This window comes from Bos indicus, chromosome 1 (genome assembly GCF_029378745.1).
Source record: "Bos indicus isolate NIAB-ARS_2022 breed Sahiwal x Tharparkar chromosome 1, NIAB-ARS_B.indTharparkar_mat_pri_1.0, whole genome shotgun sequence".
NCBI lineage: Eukaryota > Metazoa > Chordata > Mammalia > Artiodactyla > Bovidae > Bos > Bos indicus.
Window position 1 is genome coordinate 113,085,971 of NC_091760.1, and position 21,510 is coordinate 113,107,480.

The window sequence follows — 21,510 nt, forward strand, 5'->3', positions numbered from 1 at the left end:
CTCCTACTCTTACCTCAGACTTCCTCCAGAAGCCTGCCTTGACATCTTCTGTGATGACATGCCCCTGATATGAGTTTCTATGGTGCCCCGCCCTACTTCTAATATGTGCCTTTGCACAATTTTATCATGAAAGATGTTTGGTTTACCATCTATCTCCCTGTGAGAATCTAATCTTCAAGAGGGCAATTGACATGTGTGTTCTGCTTTCTGGTATATCCCCAATATTTAACAGAGTCCACCTATCATTATTAAATAAGTGATGAATGTATGTCTGTATCCAGAGACATCACTTAGCCGACAAAAGTCCATATACTCAAAGCTATGATTTTTCCAGTAGTCATGTATGGATGTGAGAGTTGGACCCTAAAGAGGGCTGAGTGCTGAAGAACTGATACTTTCAAACTGTTCTGGAGAAGTTCTGGAGAAGTTTCGAAGTTCTGGAGAAGACTCTTGAGAGTCCCTTGGACTGCAAGGAGATTAAACCAGTCAATCCAAAAGGAAATCAACCCTGAATAGTTATTGGAAGGACTGATGCTGAAGCTGAAGCTCCAATACTTTGGCCACCTAATGAGAAGAGCCAACTCATTGAAAAAGACCTTGATGCTGGGAAAGATTGAAGGCTTTGCTTTATTAGTAAAGACAAACAGAAGCTGCTAGCGGTGCTATTGATAGAGATTTCTGTTTGAAAATGAAATTTGGGGCATCTGTTCTGCTGTATTTTGCTTTGAAAAGAACATCTATTTTGGTTTTTTAAATTATTTTTCTCAAAAGATAATGCATACATATGGCAAAAAGGTAGACATTAAAAAAGGGCACTTTTTAACACATGGTAGCATATTATATATATCTCTGTGTACTTCACTTCTGTCACTGAAAGTAATATATCTTCAATAGAATTCTATAGAAAAATATATATTTAGTAATATTAATGATTACATGTAATTTCATTTTATTTGTAGCATATAATTGGTAGGTTTAATAATATGCTAACCACAGAAAAAGTAATCTAACATCAGGATTACATTGTTTACCTGGCAACACAAATACATTTTAACAAATATAGTTAATCAAGCAAAGCAACTGTTGAAAATAGAATTCCCATAGAGTAGGAAAGTACGATATTTTTTATATCGAAAGCAATAAAAGTACCTAAAAGTTCCATTCCTTTTATTGTGAAACATTGCAGCCAAGTATCATTTACAGTCACTCCAAGAGTGACTTTAGAGATGATTTAGTGGAGTGGTTTTACAGTACATTTTTGGGTGTGTGTGTGTGTGTGTGTGTATGAGTTTTTTTCAAAAGCAAGCTTATACAGAGACATAATAATGTCTTGTTTATTGAACATCTACTTTGGGCCTGGAAAATTATGAGCATTTTAAATTATTATCTTATTCCTTACAACAATCTTAGAAATAGGTACCATTATATTGATTTTATAGGTGAGAAACATAAATGCAAACTCTGTGGCATTTTATTAATCACAGCCCGAGCAGTTCAATATACTTGTCTTCCTCATAATCTGGAAACTAAGTCAAAGCCTGGCACACACAGGGGGCATCCCTGAGGGAACTGGCTCTGGTTAATACCCTTGTGACTATGCTCTGATAGTGGACATTTTGCTTATTTCCAACAAACACCATATCAATGAATTTTCTTGTAAATACATGTTCATATATCTATCATATGGATAAATCTATGTGAATATATATATACATATATATGTTCATTTGGGTATATATTTTAGTATGTATTTCTGGAAATGAAATTGCTGAATTGGTTAATTTAGAAAATTACTGAAAGTGTTAGCCACTCAGTCATGTCTGACTCTTTTATGACCTCATGGACTGTAGCCCTGCCAGGTTCCTCTGTCCATGGAATTCTCCATGAAAGAATACTGGAGTGGGTTGCCATTCCCTTCTACAGGTAGAAAATTGCTACATGTATGTTAACATTCTTCATAAAATACGTTTTAAAAAACTCATTGGTCAAAGCTACACTTGTGGAAAATACTAGTATGTTGGTTGAACTCATTTTGGCTTCTGGACCTTGCTTTTGAAGGAAAAAATTTCAAAGTAGAAAATATTTTAAATTCTTCACTGCTGCTGCTGCTAAGTCGCTTCAGTCGTGTCCAACTCTGTGCGACCCCATAGACGGTAGCCCACCAGGCTCCCCCGTCCCTGGGATTCTCCAGGCAAGAACACTGGAGTGGGTTGCCATTTCCTTCTCCAATGCATGAAAGTGAAAAGTGAAAGTGAAGTCGCTCAGTCGTGTCCAACTCTTCACGACCCCATGGACTGCAGCCCACCAGGCTCCTCCATCCATGGGATTTTCCAGGCAGGAGTACTGGAGTGGGGTGCCATTGCCTTCTCCGTTAAATTCTTTAGGGAGAGGGAATTTGAAACATTCCATCACCTGATAAATGAAGCCCAAAGCCACAAAGGGCAGAAATGCCCAAGAAGCTCTGAAAACAGCTTTAGGTGTGAGCAACACTGAAGAGCACCATTGCTGAAAATAGAGGTTTAAAATGATGCCTTTTCCCTCAGGCATCCTTTGCCCACAAAACTTATCCATGACAGTTTATATTATGTTCATTCCTTCAGGAATAATTACTGTGCCTCCATGTGGAAGTTTTCTCATTCCAAAGAAGCAGGATCATCCATCATATCAGTGTGATATGGTTTTGCCAGATGCCAGATGAATTAACAAATGGTATTCAATATACACATTCATCAATTCTGACTACCGCTTAAATAAAATCATAATGGTATATCTTCGGAAAATACTAGTGGGGTTTGAACATATTTAAAAAATTGTCCAGATAGACATATGGTTCTTTTAGCCACTTAAAGAAATTTTAGAATTAAAATAGCTTTTGTTGAAAGTTAGCTTTTCTTGAGTATAAACTGAGAAAAGCCAGAGGCAGAAATTTTCAAACTTGAGCATACATCAGAATCACCTGGAGGGTTTGTTAAAACACTTTACTGGGCTGCACCCCAAAATTTTACACTCAGTAAGTTTAGAGTGGGACTGTGGTTCTGCATCTCTAACAAGTTTTCAGGCAATGCTGGTGTTCCTGGTCTGGAAATCATACTTAAAAATGGCTGCTCTTGACAAGTTTTTTACAAAGTTCAAGTCACATATGAATCACATAGAGATCCTTTAAAAACAGATTCAAATCCAGTAGGAACTCAAGATTCTGCATTTTGACAAGCTCCCAAGTGGTGCTGATGCTTCTGATCGGTGCAATTTTGAGCATCAAGATTCTATACAAAGTGTAGCACATTGTAGTTAGTTGACAATTTAGGGGGTTCCTGATTAAAAGATAAGGGTACTTAGAGAAATGTGGGACTTCACCCACTCTCCCAGTTTCTCTGTCAAATGTTAATGAACACTTTGAAACTGATTGCCAGGTCTTTTAACATAACTTGGCTAATGGTCCTCTCATCCAGTAAACTTAATCCTTTGGAACCATTCTTTCCACTTCCTAATTTTCCTGAGTCTTAGTCTGATAGAATTTCAACTACATTTCAACATAGAGAAACTGGACATGGAATATTACTGGCCATTGACATTATATAGAAGCAGAAATTGAAGCTTAGAGTAGACAAGTAATTTACCTAAGACAAGAAGCCAAAGCAAGGTGGCTACTTTCCCTTTGTTCAGGAGAGGCAGTATGGTGAGGATAGATCCTAGACTGTGAAAAAGAGAGAAGGTCATACTTTAATAACACGGTGATAGAGTTAGGAGTAGGGTGTGGCCTTGGTAGAAGCTGGTGCTCAAGAGTGGGGCAATTACCCATATACCTACATTTTTGAACTCAGAGCTTTGAATTAAGAAAGGAGAAGGCTCTGTTTCCAAGCCTCAAAACAAAGTATGAACAGAAGGATTTCAGGCTTCAGGTATCAGATTCCAGGATCCATCCCTCACATACTAATTTCTTGTTGTTGAGTCACTAAGTCATGTCTGACTCTTTCGCGACCCCATGGACTCTAGCCCACCAAGCTCCTCTATCCATGGGATTTCCCAGGCAAGAATACTGGAGTGGGTTGCTGTTTCCTTCTCCAGGGGATCTTTCTGACCCAGGGATTGAACCTGCGTCTTGTGCACTGCAGGCCAATTCTTTGCTCTTGAACACCAGGGAAGCCCACATACCAGTTTACATCAGTTCATATTCAGATTATTAGGGTCTGGGGAATTGAATCATAAAACTATAGACTCTCAGAGTTGAGAGTCTTAAGGGATACAAGCAGTTTCTCCTCTGAGACTGTGATTCAGCACTAACAAAACTCACAAGAAACAGGTTTATAACCCATCACTAAGATTACATGGGAGAAGGCAATGGCAACCCACTCCAGTACTCTTGCCTGGAAAATCCCATGGACGGAGGAGCCTGGTAGGCTGCAGTCCATGGGGTCACTAAGAGTCGGACGTGACTGAGAGACTTCACTTTCACTTTTCACTTTCATGCATTGGAGAAGGAAATGGCAACCCATTCCAGTGTTCTTGCCTGGAGAATCCCAGGGACGGGGGAGCCTGGTGGGCTGCCGTCTCTGGGGTCACACAGAGTCGGACACGACTGAAGCGACTTAGCAGCAGCAGCAGCAGCAAGATTATATGTGCTGGAGATCAGAACACTTACATCTCAAATATGGAGATCCTCTGACTAGTATTAATAAAACAGTAACTGAATGAAAAGCTTGATAAGCATGGAATCAATTAGAGCTGGGGAACTGAGAATTTTTGTGAGACATTTCACCCAAACATGGAAGAATCTGAGGACTAACATGTTTCCCTATTAATATTGCAACTATTACCTCTAGATTTTCTGAACTGGCTCTAGATCCAAGCATTCTATCTATTGTACTCAGGTCTCCTTCTCAGGCTGCATGTAACAAATTTTGGTTTGAAAAATACAATGAACATAACTGGAGAATTCACCTTCCCTGAGGGTGGATTTTTTTCATCCACAGTAACTTTCTCTCTGTCCCCTGGAAAGAGCAGAAGGCCCACAGTGGGTCTTCTTTCTCTGTCCTGCTCTCCTGGCTCTGGTCTCTGTGCTGGTAGCCTCGTACTTCTTGAAGTCCTCAAGCTTTAGCATCAAACACTGGCTAAGATTTCTGAGCCTCATGCCATATATGATTCACAATTTTGGGGGACTCAGAAAGAAGGTTAGCCCATAGTATTGCAAAGAATGAAATATAGGCTTACAAGTGGGGAGAGTACTCCAGCTGTATTGGGGAAAGGGTGGGAATTTCTAGGAACCGGGCCACTGCTCACTAGTTGACCTTTTATGGTTAGCCTTGGAACTGTCATGGCACCCATGGGTGTGTCATTTAACATGTTGATGTTTTACAGTAAGCATATTCTGAGGCTCAATGTCTGGTGGAAATTGACTCATCCGCCTTCTTGGACTTAGTTGGTCCCAACCAGTTTCTTTTAAAGGTTGTGCCCTGCCCCCTTCCCTTCTGTTTTTTTTTTTTTTTTTCCTTTATTTTTGTTTTGGCAGAATAATGATCTTTAATTATACTAATTACAGAAATGGATAAAAATTAATGATTAGGGCATTACTCTGAAAATAATAGCTCTGTATTAATGATTGGATCTTCTTACAACTTATCTTCATCATCCCCCTACTTCTTTTTTTTTTTTTTTTAATGTTCTAAGATTTACTTATTTATTTTTTAATTTATTTATTTTAATTGGAGGCCAATTACTTTACAATATTGTAGTGGTTTTTGCCATACATTGACCTGAATCAGCCATGGGTGTACATCTCTTCCCTATCCTGAACCCTCCTCCCACCTCCTTCCCCATCCCATCCCTCAGGGTCATCCAGTGCACCAGCCCTGAGCACCTTGTCTCATGCATCAAACCTGGACTGGTGATCTGTTTCACATATGATAATATACATGTTTCAATGCTATTCTCGCAAATCATCCCACCCTTGCTTTCTCCCACAGAGTTCAAAAGACTGTTCTATACATCTGTGTCTCTTTTGCTGTCTCACATATAGGGTTATTGTTACCATCTTTCTAAATTCCATATATATGCGTTAGTATACCGTATTGGTGTTTTTCTTTCTGGCTTACTTCACTCTGTTTAATAGGCTCCAGTTTCATCCACCTAATTAGAACTGATTCAAACGTATTTTTTTTAATGGCTGAGTAATATTCTATTGTGTATATGTACGACAGCTTTCTTATCCATTTGTCTGCTGATGGACATCTAGGTTGCTTCCATGTCCTGGCTATTATAAACAGTGCTGCGATGAACATTGGGGTACATGTGTCTCTTTCAATTCTGGTTTCCTCCATGTGCATGCCCAGCAGTGGGATTGCTGGGTCATATGGCAGTTCTATTTCTGGCTTTTTAAGGAATCTCCACACTGTTCTCCACAGTGGCTGTTCTAGTTTGCAGTCCCACCAACAATGTAAGAGGGTTCCCTTTTCTCCACATGCTCTCCAGCATTTATTGTTTGTAGACTTTTGGATAGCAGCCATTCTGACTGGCATGAGATGGTACCTCATTGTGGTTTTGATTTGCATTTCTCTGATAATGAGTGATATTGAGCGTCTTTTCATGTGTTTGTTAGCCATCTGTATTTCTTCTTTGGAGAAATGTCTGTTTAGTTCTTTGGCCCATTTTTTGATTGGGTCATTTATTTTTCTGGAATTGAGCTGCAGGAGCTGCTTGTATATTTTTGAGATTAGTTGTTTGTCAGTTGCTTCATTTGCTATTATTTTCTCCCATTCTGAAGGCTGTCTTTTTGCTTATAGTTTCCTTCGTTGTGCAAAAGCTTTTAAGTTTAATTAGGTCCAATTTGTTTGTTTTTGCTTTTATTTCCATTACTGTGGGAGGTGGGTCATAGAGGATCCTGCTGTGATTTATGTCAGACAGTGTTTGCCTATATTTTCCTCTAGGAGTTTTATAGTTTCTGGTCTTACATGTAGATCTTTAATCCATTTTGAGTTTATTTTTGTGTATGGTGTTAGAAAGTGTTCTAGTTTCATTCTTTTACAAGTGGTTGACCAGTTTTCCCAGCACCACTTGTTAAAGAGATTGTCTTTTCTCCATTGTATATTCTTGCCTCCTTTGTCAAAGATAAGGTGTCCATAGGTGTGTGGATTTGTCTCTGGGCTTTCTATTTTGTTCCATTGATCTATATTTCTGTCTTTGTGCCAGTACCATATTGTCTTGATGACTGTTGCTTTGTAGTATAGTCTGAAGTCAGGCAGGTTGATTCCTCCAGTTCCATTCTTCTTTCTCAAGATTGCTTTGGCTATTCGAGGTTTTTTGTATTTCCATACAAATTGTGAAATTTTTTGTTCTAGTTCTCTGAAAAACACCGTTGGTAGCTTGATAGGGATTGCACTGAATCTATAGATTGCTTTGGGTAATATACTCATTTTCACTATATTGATTCTTCCGATCCATGAACATGTTATATTTCTCCATCTATTTGGGTCATCTTTGATTTCTTTCATCTGTGTTTTATAGTTTTCTGTATATAGGTCTTTTGTTTCTTGAGGTAGATTGATTCCTAAGTATTTTATTCTTTTCATTGCAATGGTGAATGGAATTGTTTCCTTAATTTCTCTTTCTGTTTTCTCATTATTAGTGTATAGGAATGCAAGGGATTTCTGTGTGTTAATTTTATATCCTGCAACTTTACTATATTCATTGATTAGCTCTAGTAATTTTCTGGTGGAGTCTTTAGGGTTTTTTGTGTAGAGGATCATGTCATCTGCAAACAGTGAGAGTTTTACTTCTTTTCCAATCTGGATTCCTTTAATTTCTTTTTCTTCTCTGATTGCTGTGGCTAAAACTTCCAAAACTATGTTGAATAGTAGTGGTGAGAATTGGCACCCTTGTCTTGTTCCTGATTTTAGGGGAAATGCTTTCAATTTTTCACCATTGAGGATAATGTTTGCTGTGTTTTAAGAGTCATGTATAGTTTTTGTTTTAAGGGTATTAAGGCTTAAAAAAATATATGGCCATTCCCCAAGTCTCAGAGTCCTTATAGCATCCCTGCCTTTGTTATCCTTTCTAAAACTGTGTAACTAACTTTACACAGATATTAATATGTTTAAGGTTAATATTATCCTATGTGTATAATAAAAAAATTTATTCATTGTTTACTCATTCATTAATGGGTAATTTATTTAGTGAGCATCGGTTGAACTCTTACTATGTTATTCCATGCTGACAGTGTTATTTATAAGGAACAAGGAATGCGTGAAGCATGGCCCCTGCCTTGAGGAAACTCACTATCATTGGTGGAGATAGGCATCCATTTTTTTCACTTATTCTAAAAATATTTATTGAACGCATATCATGATTGAGACACTGTCCTAAGCTCTGAGGAGCTTACATTGTAATAGAGTGGGTGAGGAGAGGAGGAAGGAGAAGACAGACAATAAACAAGTAAACAGATAAATAGGAACACATCAGTTAAAAAATAAAAGGTAGACAAAAACAACAAACAAACAAAAACACAAAACATTAAAGCAAGGTAATGGGATAGGGTAGTTGGAGAAGGTGTTTTTTCATCAGGTGATAATAGTAATAGACTTTAATGGTGAGAAAGACCAGGAGAAAGAACATTCTGCACAGAAAGAATCACATAAACAGGGCCTAAGTACTTGGACTTAGGCCAATCTCAAAAAAAATACAATGATCTCTGTTCCTTCTCAAGGCAAATCATTCAGTACCACAGTAATCCAAGTCTATGCCCTGACCAGTAATGCTGAAGAAGCTGAAGTTGAATAGTTCTATGAAGACCCACAAGACCTTCTGGAACTAACACCCAAAAAAGATGTCCTTTTCATTAGAGGGGATGGGAATGCAAAAGTAGCAAGTCAAGAAATACCTGGAATAAGAGGCAAATTTGGCCTTGGAGTACAGAACGAAGCAGGGCAAAGGCTAATAGGGTTTTGCCAAGAGAATGCACTGGTCAAAGCAAACACCTTCTTCCAACAGCACAAGAGAAGACTCTATACATGGACATCACCAGATGGTCAACATTGAAATCAGATTGATTATATTCTTTGCAGCCAAAGCTGAAAAAGCTCTGTACAGTCAGCAAAAACAAGACTGGGAGCTGACTGTGGCTCAGATCATGAACCCCTTTTTGCCAAATTCAGACTTAAATTGAAGAAAGTAGGGAAAACCACTAGATCATTCATGTATGACCTAAATAAAATCCCTTATGATTATACAGTGGAAGTGAGAAATAGATTTAAGGGACTAGATCTGATAGACAGAGTGCCTAATGAACCGTAGACAGAGGTTCATGATATTGTACAGGAGATAGCGATCAAGACCATCCCCAAGAAAAAGAAATGTCAAAAAGCAAAATGCTGTCTGAGGAGGCCTTACAAATAGCTGAGAAAAGAAGGGACATGAAAAGCAAAGAAGAAAAGGAAAGGATAGATATACCCTTTTGAATGCAGAGTTCCAAAGAAAAGCAAGAAGAGATAAGAAAGCCTTCCTCAGTGATCAGTGCAAAGAAATAGAGGAAAACAATAAAATGGGAAAGACTGGAGATCTCCTCAAGAAAATTAGAGATACCAAGGGAACATTTCATGCAAAGATGGGCTCAATAGAGGACAGAAATGATATGGACCTAACAGAAGCAGACAATATTAAGAAAAGGTGGCAGGAATATAAAGAGGAACTGTATAAAAAAGATCTTCATGACCTAGATAATCACAATGGTGTGATCACTGACCTAGAGCCAGACATCCTGGAATGTGAGGTCAAATGGGCCTTAGGAACCATCACTAGGAACAAAGCTAATGGAGGTGATGGAATTCCAGTTGAGCTATTTCAAATCCTGGAAGATGATGCTGTGAAAGTGCTGCACTCAATATGCCAGCAAATTTGGAAAACTCAGCAGTGGCCACAGGACTGGAAAAGGTCAGTTTTCATTCCAGTCCCAAAGAAAGGCAATGCCAAAGAATGCTCAAATTACCACACAATTGCATTCATCTCATATGCTAGCAAAGTAATGCTCAAAATTCTCCAAGCCAGGCTTCAATAGTACATGAACTGTGACCTTCCAGATGGTCAAGCTGGATTTAGAAAAATCAGAGGAATCAGAGATCAATTTGCCAACATTCACTGGATCATCAAAAAGGTAAGAGAGTTCCAGAAAAACACATATTTCTGCTTTATTGACTATCTTTGACTGTGTAGATCACCACAAACTGTGGAAAATTCTGAAAGAGATGGGAATACCAGACCACCTGACCTGCCTCTTGAGAAATCTGTATGCAGGTCAGGAAGCAACAGTCAGGACTGGGCATGGAACAACAGACTGGTTCCAAATAGGAAAACGAGTACGTCAAGGCTGTATATTGTCACCCTGCTTATTTAACTTATATGCAGAGTACATCATGAGAAACGCTGGGCTGGATGAAACAAGCTGGAAACAAGATTGCTGGGAGAAATCTCAATAGCATCAGATATGCAGATGACACCACCCTTATGGCAGAAAGTGAAGAAGAACTGAAAAGCGTCTTGATGAAAGTGAAAGAGGAAAGTGAAAAAGTTGGCTTAAAGCTCAACATTCAGAAAACGAAGATCATGGCATCTGTTCCCATCACTTCATGGCAAATAGATGGGAAACAGTGGAAATAGTGGCAGACTTTATTTTTTTGGGCTCCAAAATCACTGCAGATGGTGATTGCAGCCATGAAATTAAAAGATGCTTACTCCTTGGAAGGAAAGTTATGACCAACCTAGATAGTATATTCAAAGGCAGAGACATTACTTTCCAAACAAAGGTCCGTCTAATCAAGGCTATGGTTTTTTCAGTAGTCATGTACGGCTGTGAGAGTTGGACTATAAAGAAAGCTGAGCACTGAAGAATTGATGCTTTTGAACTGTGGTGTTGGAGAAGACTCTTGCGAGTCCCTTGGACTGCAAAGAGATCCAACCAGTCCATCCTAAAGGAAATCAGTCTGAATATTCATTGGAAGGACTGATGTTGAAGCTGAAACTCCAGTACTTTGGCCACCTGATGTGAAGAACTGACTCATTTGAAAAGACCCTGATGCTGGGACAGTTTGAAGTTGGGAGGAGAAGGAGATAACAGAGGATGAGGTGGTTGGATGGCTTCACCAACTCAATGGACATGAGTTTGAGTAAGCTCTGGGAGTTGGTGATAGACAGGGAAGCCTGGCATGTTGCAGTCCATGGGGTGGCAAAGAGTTGGACATGACTGAGCAACTGAACTAAACGGAAATCCAAAAGAAACACCATATATTACAGGAATATAAAATCCAGAGGTTCTGAGAATAATTATGCCTAATGACAATGGGAAGAGATACAAGATAAAAGATATGATAGTATACATTTCTTTGGAAAGATGGGCATGGAAAGGCAGGGGTATGTGGGGCTCTGTCATGGGAGTTTTCAAAGAAGAGGTGGCCTTTGTGAAGCTTTAGGAGTGGAAGCCTGTAATCATTTGTGCAAAACAAAAATAGAGACACAAATGTAGAGAACTAATGTGTGCACACCAAGCTAGGGGCCAGGAGAGTGGGATGAATTGGGGGATTGCGACTGATATATGTACACTATTGATTCTTTGTATAAAATAGATAACTAATGAGAACCTCATATATAGCTCAGGGAACTCTATCTACTCAGTGCTCTTTGGTGACTCAAATGGGAAGGAATTCCAAAATTAATGGGATATATATGCTTACTCCTTGGAAGGAAAGTTATGATCAACCTAGATAGCATATTCAAAAGCAGAGACATTACTTTGCCAACAAAGGTTTGTCTAGTTAAGGCTATGGTTTTTCCTGTGGTCATGTATGGATGTGAGAGTTGGACTGTGAAGAAGGCTGAGCGCCGAAGAATTGATGCTTTTGAACTGTGGTGTTGGAGAAGACTCTTGAGAGTCCCTTGGACTGCAAGGAGATCCAATCAGTCTATTCTGAAGGAGATCAGCCCTGGGATTTCTTTGGAAGGAATGATGCTGAAGCTGAAACTCCAGTACTTTGGCCACCTCATGCAAAGAGTTGACTCATTGGAAAAGACTCTGATGCTGGGAGGGATTGGGGGCAGGAGGAGAAGGGGACGACAGAAGATGAGATGGCTGGATGGCATCCCTGACTCGATGGACGTGAATCTGAGTGAACTCCTGGAGTTTTGATGGACAGGGAGGCCTGGCATGCTGCGATTCATGGGGTCGCAAAGAGTTGGACACAACTGAGCAACTGAACTGAACTGAAGGAGATGGAACAAGCGAATGGGAAGGGAGCTGGAGGGAGACTGGAAGTGGTGGTTAGGGCAACATTGCCTAAAAGCTTTTTATAATTTATACATTTCCATAAATAAAAATGTCCAAAAATAATTTGCAGACCTAGAAATACAGGTTTCTAATACAATTTTTCACACAATCAGATACACTTTGACTTAATCTTTTTCTTAGTGATCATAAATTCCAATTTATTAAAGTGTGCATTGATGAGATTTTCATATGGTCATATCCTATTGTCAAGGAAATTGAGGCCTGTGCCAAGAAAGCATCTTTCTTATCAAGTCTATCTATTTTTTATATGTCCTTAAAAAATTTATGTGTGTGTGTTGTGCATTTTTTTCTTTTTAATGGAGTTGTTTAGAGACAAGGAATAATAGTGAATTTAGTCATCTTGATTTGTCCTTCCTTATAAGAGCTGAGGGTTCTTTAGAAATGTTATCTACTCTGTGGCTGAAAATAATTTAATAATACTAATACTTTAAAAAAGGGGTATTTGATACAGTATAGGCTTAAAAATCAGAGGTATCCTTATGGAAGTCTGTGTGTGTGTGTGTGTGTGTGTGTGTGTGTGTGGTGAGTGAGAATGAGAGAGAGAGAGACAGAGATAGAGATAATCTGATATTTTAAGACAACAAATGAGCCTGGTGTGCCTGTGGGATTTAGTACCACCATCATCCCAGAGGCTTATTGTTCCTCTTTTTTATTTAATAGATCCTCAGCACTTCTGGCGCCTTACTGGTAAAAAAAAAAGAAAAAAAAGAAATGCAATGAAATTCATTTACTGTCACCCTAAACTATCTGATACATTCAAGCTTAATTTTGAAAAGAACATGATTCTAGATTTTAAAATCCTGCTCAAGTTTGTCCTCACTTTTGTAAGTGAAACTAAAAGTAAAGCTGGCACTGTCTGCTGCTGGCTCTGACAAATACAGGTGAGGGCATTATGAAATAGGTTTTATGATTACTTTAAAACTGCATTTATCTACCCTTCCTTGCATCTCTAGGCAGTTCCCTCAAAAACTTATTTCTTAACTAAGAGGATTTCAAAGTTTGGTATTTTTGAGAATTACTGTAGTGTTTGTGTTCTTTAAAAAATAAATTACATTCTTATACATAAACTAAGGCTAGGAAAGCATATAATATTTTATCTCATGTTTTATCATTTAATAGAAAGATTAGAATAATAGCACTTTAAATTGAACTCAGATAGCATTTTTAACCAGCTTTTAGGAAACCATACTTCTTGTTCCATTGTTTTTGTAAATAGTTGAATTACTTTTAAAATTCCAAATTCACCAGGTTCCCCAGAGGTTCCCCTCATGGAGGATGGTGCATTTTCCAGTTAACCTTGCTTAGGGGCTGAAGTTGTTCAAAGCAATTTGTCCAAGTCTGAACCTGAATTAATGCGGTGCATGGACTATATATTGTATTACTTTTAAAAATTCAAGACACAATGCAAACTTTTCAGTTATTCAGAGCCAGGATTAAGGTACAAGTGGAATAAATGACTTGACATATGATTTGAAGAGAGATGCTGGGAGACACTCTTTTCCATTTTGCGTCCCTTTTCTCTCTCCTCAGGTCTCTGTTATAAAGACTTTGAGTCTGGAAGTATCAGAACAGAATGCAAATGCCTTTATAAGGAGTTAGATGCAAAGCAATGATGAATCTATGACTCCTCAGTGGAACTGTATTCATCAGATTATGTAGCAAGAACTTGATGATGGGGATAATATTGGCAAGTGTGTCATTTATGAGAAAACTGGAGGAGGGGCAAGCCCTGATTTTCCTGCCCCCATTATTTAAAATCTAGAATGCATGTGAGGGGTTCAGGATCTTTAAAGGGAAAGGGGGATTAAGCAACTAGTAGAGGGATGAGGGCTTCTGACTTGCCTGTTTGATTTGATTCTTCCTGAGTCTCTTTTCTCTTTCCATCTCTGCACATTGATTCTGTTTCTCAGATTGCCCTTTCTGATCTCCCCCTCAACCCGCCTCTTAATGAACTTCTTCAATTCTCAGTTTGTCACTTGTTTCCAGAATTCTTCTCCAACCTTGAGTCCTTTCCTCCCTTCTTGATCAACTAAGTGCCTCCCCCTCCACTATAGTTAGTGTCCCTTACAATGATTTGTTTGTCTTCTCCTCCTTGACAAATTTCAAGCTCTTTAATGGTTGGGGTGATGGATCCCTTATCCTTTGGAGGAATGGTATGGTTATTTAATAAATGTGGAATAAATACATTTCAGTACTGCTTGTATATGCTTCCTGACTTATCCCCTATATTTGAAGATAAGCAGTGCTATATCATCCTCCATTTCAATGTCCAGTGGAAATGTGTAATATTTTGTCAATATATTAGTCATCACTATTTTTTTTTTACTCTGAGTTCCTCACAATCTTTATAGAATGGAAACTGCAAGTGTAGAGTCTAATAATATATTCATCACTGTTCTCTGGCCCTCCAGTTAAAACCACCCCATTGCCCTTCACCATCTCATTTAGAACATGGATGGATGGCTATTCCCTGCTTGATAAAGCAACAGCTACCAGCATGAAAACCTCCTACTCCTAACCTTTTTTTTGCTTACTTGATTTTACTCCCCTATTCCTTTAAAAGAGACTCCTTCAACATGCTCTTCTTCACTCATTTATTCTATATCTTTTGAGAGATTTCTCCATCATGTTCCTCTTCTTTTCTATATCTTCAATTACTGTAGTGAATCTTTCTTTTCAACATGTAAATATACCCAAATCTCCTTACATAAAAAGCTCTTTTAATCACAAGTGTTCCTGTATCTCTGTTTTTCCTCCAATCTATTCAAGAAAGTAATTATCATTACTTGAAATCTTAAACTCATTTTTCATTTACAATGAATCACTATTGCCAAAGCCAATGTTCATTTAAGCTTTTATCCCTACTTTACCACTGCTGCATTTGACTGTGTTGACCACAACCACATCTTTTGAATTTTCGGATTTTTATTATTTATTTTTTAATTGGAGTATAATTGCTTTACAACGTTCTGTTAGTTTCTGCTGTACAATAATGTGAATCAGCTATATGTATAAATATATATCCCCTCCGTCTTGAGACTTCCTCCCACACCCTACCCACTCTTGTGAATTTTTCAATCCTTAAAAAATATTCCCCTACTTCTTCCTGATTTCTACTTATGTCTGCAGCCAGTATATTGAGCCTACTCTATGAGCCTCTTTTTCCACTTGCTGTTTAAATACTGATGCTTTCCAAGTTCCCACTCTTGGCTTGCTACTTTTCTCATTTTACATACTCTGAAAGGGTAATGTTTTCATACACACCACATACACAACCAACTATGCTGGGGAGGAATTTTCTCAGCATAGTTGGGTATGTGTAATTGAGATGAAATACTGCCTTCCCTGCGCCTAGTCTAAAACTTGGGAGTCATCTTGAGTTTTTCCTCTCTGTCAGTCCTGTATCTAACAGTTTACAACTGATTACGGGGGTGGAAGCTGAGGCTGAACAGCTTCCTTCTGCTATTTCCTCCAAATGAGTGGATCAGGTTGAAGAGCAGGACTCCGGACTTCTTTGACAGAGAAACAGTACCAGAGACTGACCAGGTTCAGGAGCATTATGTTTGACCTTGCCCTTGTGGGGAGAGTGTGCATGGGTGGAGCCTTTTCAGGATGTGTTGTTCTCCTAAGAGCCTGCTGCGAGCTCCCAGGGCACCCTACCATATCAGCCATGTGTCTCCTCTTCTGTCCTCTCTTACCCAGCACCATGCCTTCTCCCAGATTCCCTTTTCTTCATTTGTTCCTTTCCCTCTTCACAGATGTGTCTTTTCTCCACAGTGGAGAAAGAATTACATTTTTCAACGGACTAGACAGAGAAGATCTTTCCTTCTGCTTTTAGTGTAGATTTTTAGGATTGAACTTTCTTATCTTTGAATCAAAATCTTCAGATAGAAACAAAATGGGTCTGGACTTCCCTGATGGTCCAGTGGCTAAGACTCCACACTCCCAGTCCAGGGGGCCTGGGTTCAATCCCTCGTCAGGGAACTAGATTCCTCATGCTGCAACTAAGAGTTCGCATGCCACAAATGAAAGATGCTGCATACTACAGTGAAGATTGAAGATCCTGTGGGCTGTAATTACAACCCAGCACAGCCAAATAAATAAATAAAATAAATATTAAAAAAAAATAAAGAGGGTAATTTTTACCTTGCTTGGCTCTCTGTGAATACATTTTTCTCTGGGAAATATGCAAAGAAGTAGGTAGCCAAAAACAAGATTCAATTATTCATGATCTCTGGTCAATACAATTTTAATGTCAGTATCTCTTCCTTTTCACCATCAGCCACCAGCTGTTTTGACTCTACCTTCTAGCTATGCCAAGAGTCTGTCTCTATGGTGGAATGCAAAATGATCACATTCTTTATGGCCCTCACATCAAAAGGCACAAAAGTATTTCTTTATCTCTTGAATCTGGGCTAAATTTGTGACTTTCTCTGACTCACAAAATGAGACACAGGCAACCGTGTTTGCTCTCTGAGACTCACAGCAGTGTTTACCCCCAAGAGATCCTGCATATTTCTTCTTCATCTTTTGGAGCCCTGACTTCAGCACATGAAAGACCCCTGGTCAACCTGCAGGAGGATAAGACTTGATAGGTATCAGAAAGGAGCTCTCACAGCAGAACCTCAGAGCAGCCAGCTCTCAGCTGACCATCTAGCTGACCACACATGCATGGACCACCCAGGTGAGGGCAGAATCCCTTAGAATCCCTGCCAAGATCAGACCAAACTGGACCTGTGGAATCATAAGCTAAGTAGTGCTTCTCAACCTCAGAACACTGACATTTTAGATTAGATGGTTCTTGGAGGGTGGTGGAGCTCTCCTGTGTATGGTTGGATGTTTAGTGAAATCCCTAGCTTCTACTTACTGATGCTGGTAGTACTGTTCTTCACTGTGATGCCCCAAAATATCTCAAGACACGGACAAATGTCCCCTGATGATCATGGTGGGGGAAAACCCCTCCCCTCCCATAGATAAAAATAAATGCTGGTTGCTACACACCTCTAAGATTCAGAGGAGGTTGTGGAAGAGAAAAAACTACCTAACACAGTTCCCTTCTTTCTAGAGCCATTCTCATTGTCTTTGTCTTAGGTCAAGTTCCTGTAACTTTGTTGTTGTTTTTCAGTCTCTAAGTTGTGTCTGACTCTTGGCGAGCCCATTAACTGCAGCACACTAAGCTTCTCTGTCCACCACTATTTCCCTCAGCTTGCTCAAACTCATGTCCACCCAACCGTCTCATCCTCTGTTGCCCCATTCTCCTCTTGCCTTCAGTTTTTCCCAGCATCAGGATCTTTTCCAATGAGTTAGCTCTTGCTGCTGCTAAGTCGCTTCAGTCGTGTCCGACTCTGTGCGACCCCATAGATGGCAGCCCACCAGGCTCCCCCGTCCCTGGGATTCTCCAGGCAAGAGCACTGGAGTGGGTTGCCATTTCCTTCTCCAATGCAGGAAAGTGAAAAGTGAAAGTGAAGTCGCTCAGTCATGTCCGACCCTCAGCGACCCCATGGACTGCAGCCTACCAGGCTCCTCCGTCCATGGGATTTTCCAGGCAAGAGTACTGGAGTGGGGTGCCATTGCCTTCTAGTTGTGCCTAAATCATTTCCAGTTGCCTAACGAAGTTATTTCCTGTGATTTGTTCCTTTAATCTAGCCTATCCATTTCCATCAGTGGTTAAACAAATGCAAACACAAACTTGATCATATCATTTCATACTTAAATAAATTTTACCGATGTCTCATTGCCCACATGGTAAAATTCCAAACTTTTGGTATACAAAGTCCATCATAATCTAAAATCTCTATTAATATAAATATGATTTCCCACCCTCTCCCCCATACACAAGTGCTGTCACAATATTTACTGCTCTGGAATATGTGTTATGTTTTCATGCTTTGTATCTGAGAGTTAAATATTAGGTAATTCAGATTCTCCTTTCTACTACCAATGTTCTGAAGGATTTTATAGTATAAGCTAATTGCATCCTAATAGCCTCTTAGTAACTTATTTTTTAAAAAACAATCTTGGTTTATGCACAGACAAGTATACACATATGGAGGTATAATTGTATATACAGATGCAATATATATAGAGTGAAAGTCTAATAAAATCAGAATTCGAATTTCAGAGTTTTAAAGGGAATTTTGAGGAAACTTATAGGCATCCCCCCTGAAGTATTTTATTAACTCTAAAGCTCCTCTGAATATAACCTACTATCATAGATAACTGTTTTAATAAGCATTCACTTAATAGGCAAATAACCCAAATTCTTTTTAGAAAATTACCTTCCTTCCACTGTGTGCAAGACTAATACAGCAATCAATCAAGGTATTTTGCCCCACCCTAGCTAAGGGGGGGAATTGTGAATTAAACTTGGCCAGTCAGCATCTCCTCTGGGATGCTGACTGTTGAGCAGAATGATGCAAAAACCTAAAAACTGATGGGAGCTTCCTTACCCTGTGGTGGTTGATTAACTTATTCACCCTGGTCCAGTTCCTGATGCACTAATTCCTGTTATTTTTCAAGCCTAGTGCAGGCTTCTCTTTGGTTCTATAAATTACCTGTGATCCTTTCAATATATTCCCTTTATGCTTTTGTAATTTAGAGTTGTTTATGTTATTTACAACTAAACAACCCAAAACGATGCCTCATGCTACCTAGTGTATTATTCTTATGATAGAAAAATAGCAGTTAAAACATAAGTAAAGCAAGAATGAATAGCTATAGCCAATAAGTCCTTTATGACTTTAGATGCATTAACTAAGCTATCATTACTTTTCAAGGAAAGTTAGTTTTTATTTCTTTGAAGACTATTCCAAACACAAATTTATCACAAAACTTCGTGCCAATCTGAGTCCTTTCTTGGTTCAAGGAAAAGTTGGATTGCCATGAAACCAGCAACAATATAGACATATCAATCATTCTTCAAGAGCTTGACTATGATATGCCAGATGTTTGGTATGTATTACATTCCTGGTTATTTAAGCTTACATATATGAACTCAATCTGATTATTTGGTGATTTATATAAACTATTTTCCATTAAGTCTTCTGGAATAATGGCAACGATGTCATTTTACTAAGGATTTGGAAAGATGGACTTTAGTTCTGAAGAATAAAGATCTAGTATTAGTTTTTCCTTTGATCAACTGTTAAAATACAGTTGACATCCCTGACTTTTTGAAAGAGGAAGTAGTAACTTATTTATCTTTTTAATACATGAACTTAGCTCTTAGTATATTCTTTTTTTTTTTTTCCTGTTGGGGAAATCTCCTTGAAAGTCTATTTTCAATGATAATTCCAACTAGTTCTTACTCTTATTATAAATAATAGTATTGAATTAATTTTCAGCTATTTCATAATACATAGCTGTTTCCCAATGGCTTAGTGGGTGAAGAATCCACCTGCAATGCAGAAGACAGGAGACGTGGGTTTGATTCCTGGGTCCGGGAGGTTCCTTGGAGGAGGAAATAGCAACTCACTGCAGTATTCCTGCCTGAAAAATCCCATGGACAGAGGAGTCTGGTGGGTTATAGTCCAAAGGGTTGCAAAGAGTTGGACATGACTGAGGAGTGACTGAGCACATAATGCATATCTTTGATTAAATTAATGTGGGTTTCCCTCAAGTCATGTTATAACAGTTTATTATATCTTTGTTATAGATGCATTTTCTAGGTGCTCCAAGATTTTTTTTAATTGAAGTATAGTTGATTTATAATAAGGTGTTAGTTTCAGTGTACAGCAAAGTGATTCAATACACACATCACACACATGCACATTCTTTTATATATACGTATATACATACAAACGCATATGCATTCTTTTTCAGATTCGTTTTCATTATATCTTGTTTCAAGATATTGAATATTGTCCTCTGGGATATTCAATAAGTCCTTATTGTTTGTCTATTTTATATATAGCAGTGTGTAGCTGGGCTTCCCTGGGCTCAGCTGGTAAAGAATCCATCTGCAGTGCAGGAGACCCTGATTCGATTCCTGGTTCGGGAAGGTCTCCTGGAGAAGGGATAGGCTGCCCACTCCAGCATTCTTGGGCTTCCCTGGTGGCTCAGACTGTAAAGAATCCACATATAATGCAGGAGACCTGGGTTCAATCCCTGGGTTGGGAAGATGCCCTGGAGGAGGACATGGCAACCTACTCCAGTTTTCTTGCCTGGAGAATCCCCATGGACAGAACTGCTTGGTGGGCTACGGTTAACAGGGTCACAAAGAGTTGGACACAATTGAGTGACTAAGCACAGCACAGCACAGTGTGTATCTGCTAATTTCACACTCCCAATTTATCCCTCCCTCACTGTCTGCTTTGGTAACCATAAGTTTGTTTTTTAGGTTTGTTTCTGTTTTGTAAATAAATTAATCTGTATTTTGTATATTCTACATAGTGGTATGTATGGTATTTGTTTTTCTCTGTTTGACTTCACTCAGCATAATAATCTCTAGGTCCATCCATATTGCTGCAAATGGCATTATTTCATTTTTTTTAATGGCTGAGCAATATCCCATGATATATATATATATATATCATGTATATATATATATGTAGCCTGCCAGGCTTCTCTGTCCATGGGATTCTCCAGGGAAGAATACTGGAGTGGGTTGCCATATACCAATCTTCTTTATTTATCTATGTATCTACTGATGGACACTCACATTGCTTCCATGTGTTGGCTATTGCAAATAGTGCTGCTATGAACACTGTGTTGCATGTATCTTTTCAAATATGAGTTTTCATCTTTTCTGGATATATGCCAGCATTGCTGAATCATTTGGTAACTTTATTTTTAGTTTTTTAAGGCAACTGCATAGTCTTTTCCATAGTAGCTTAGGTGCTTCAAGTATTATAAATTTTATTAGTATGAGCCAGATGTGGGGAATCAGGCAGTTTAGAGATTCTCTATAATATGTTGTATATAACTTCTGTTTTGTGCTCTCATATGCAAACAGAAGCAATGTTAGGAATAGTCTTCCTCTGGCCTGCAATGGGACTCCTTTAGACCTGCTCAGATTTTTGAGAGACATGAGGATGTTCTCTTTAAGTAGTTATTAGTCCTGGTCACTAACATTCTCTGTTATCTCCTGTTTGGGGCACATGGGATTGTATTTCTCATCCTCACTGCGTCTGAGTGGGGCAATGTAATTGGTTTTGGCTGATATGTCAGAGCAGAAGTAATATGTGTTA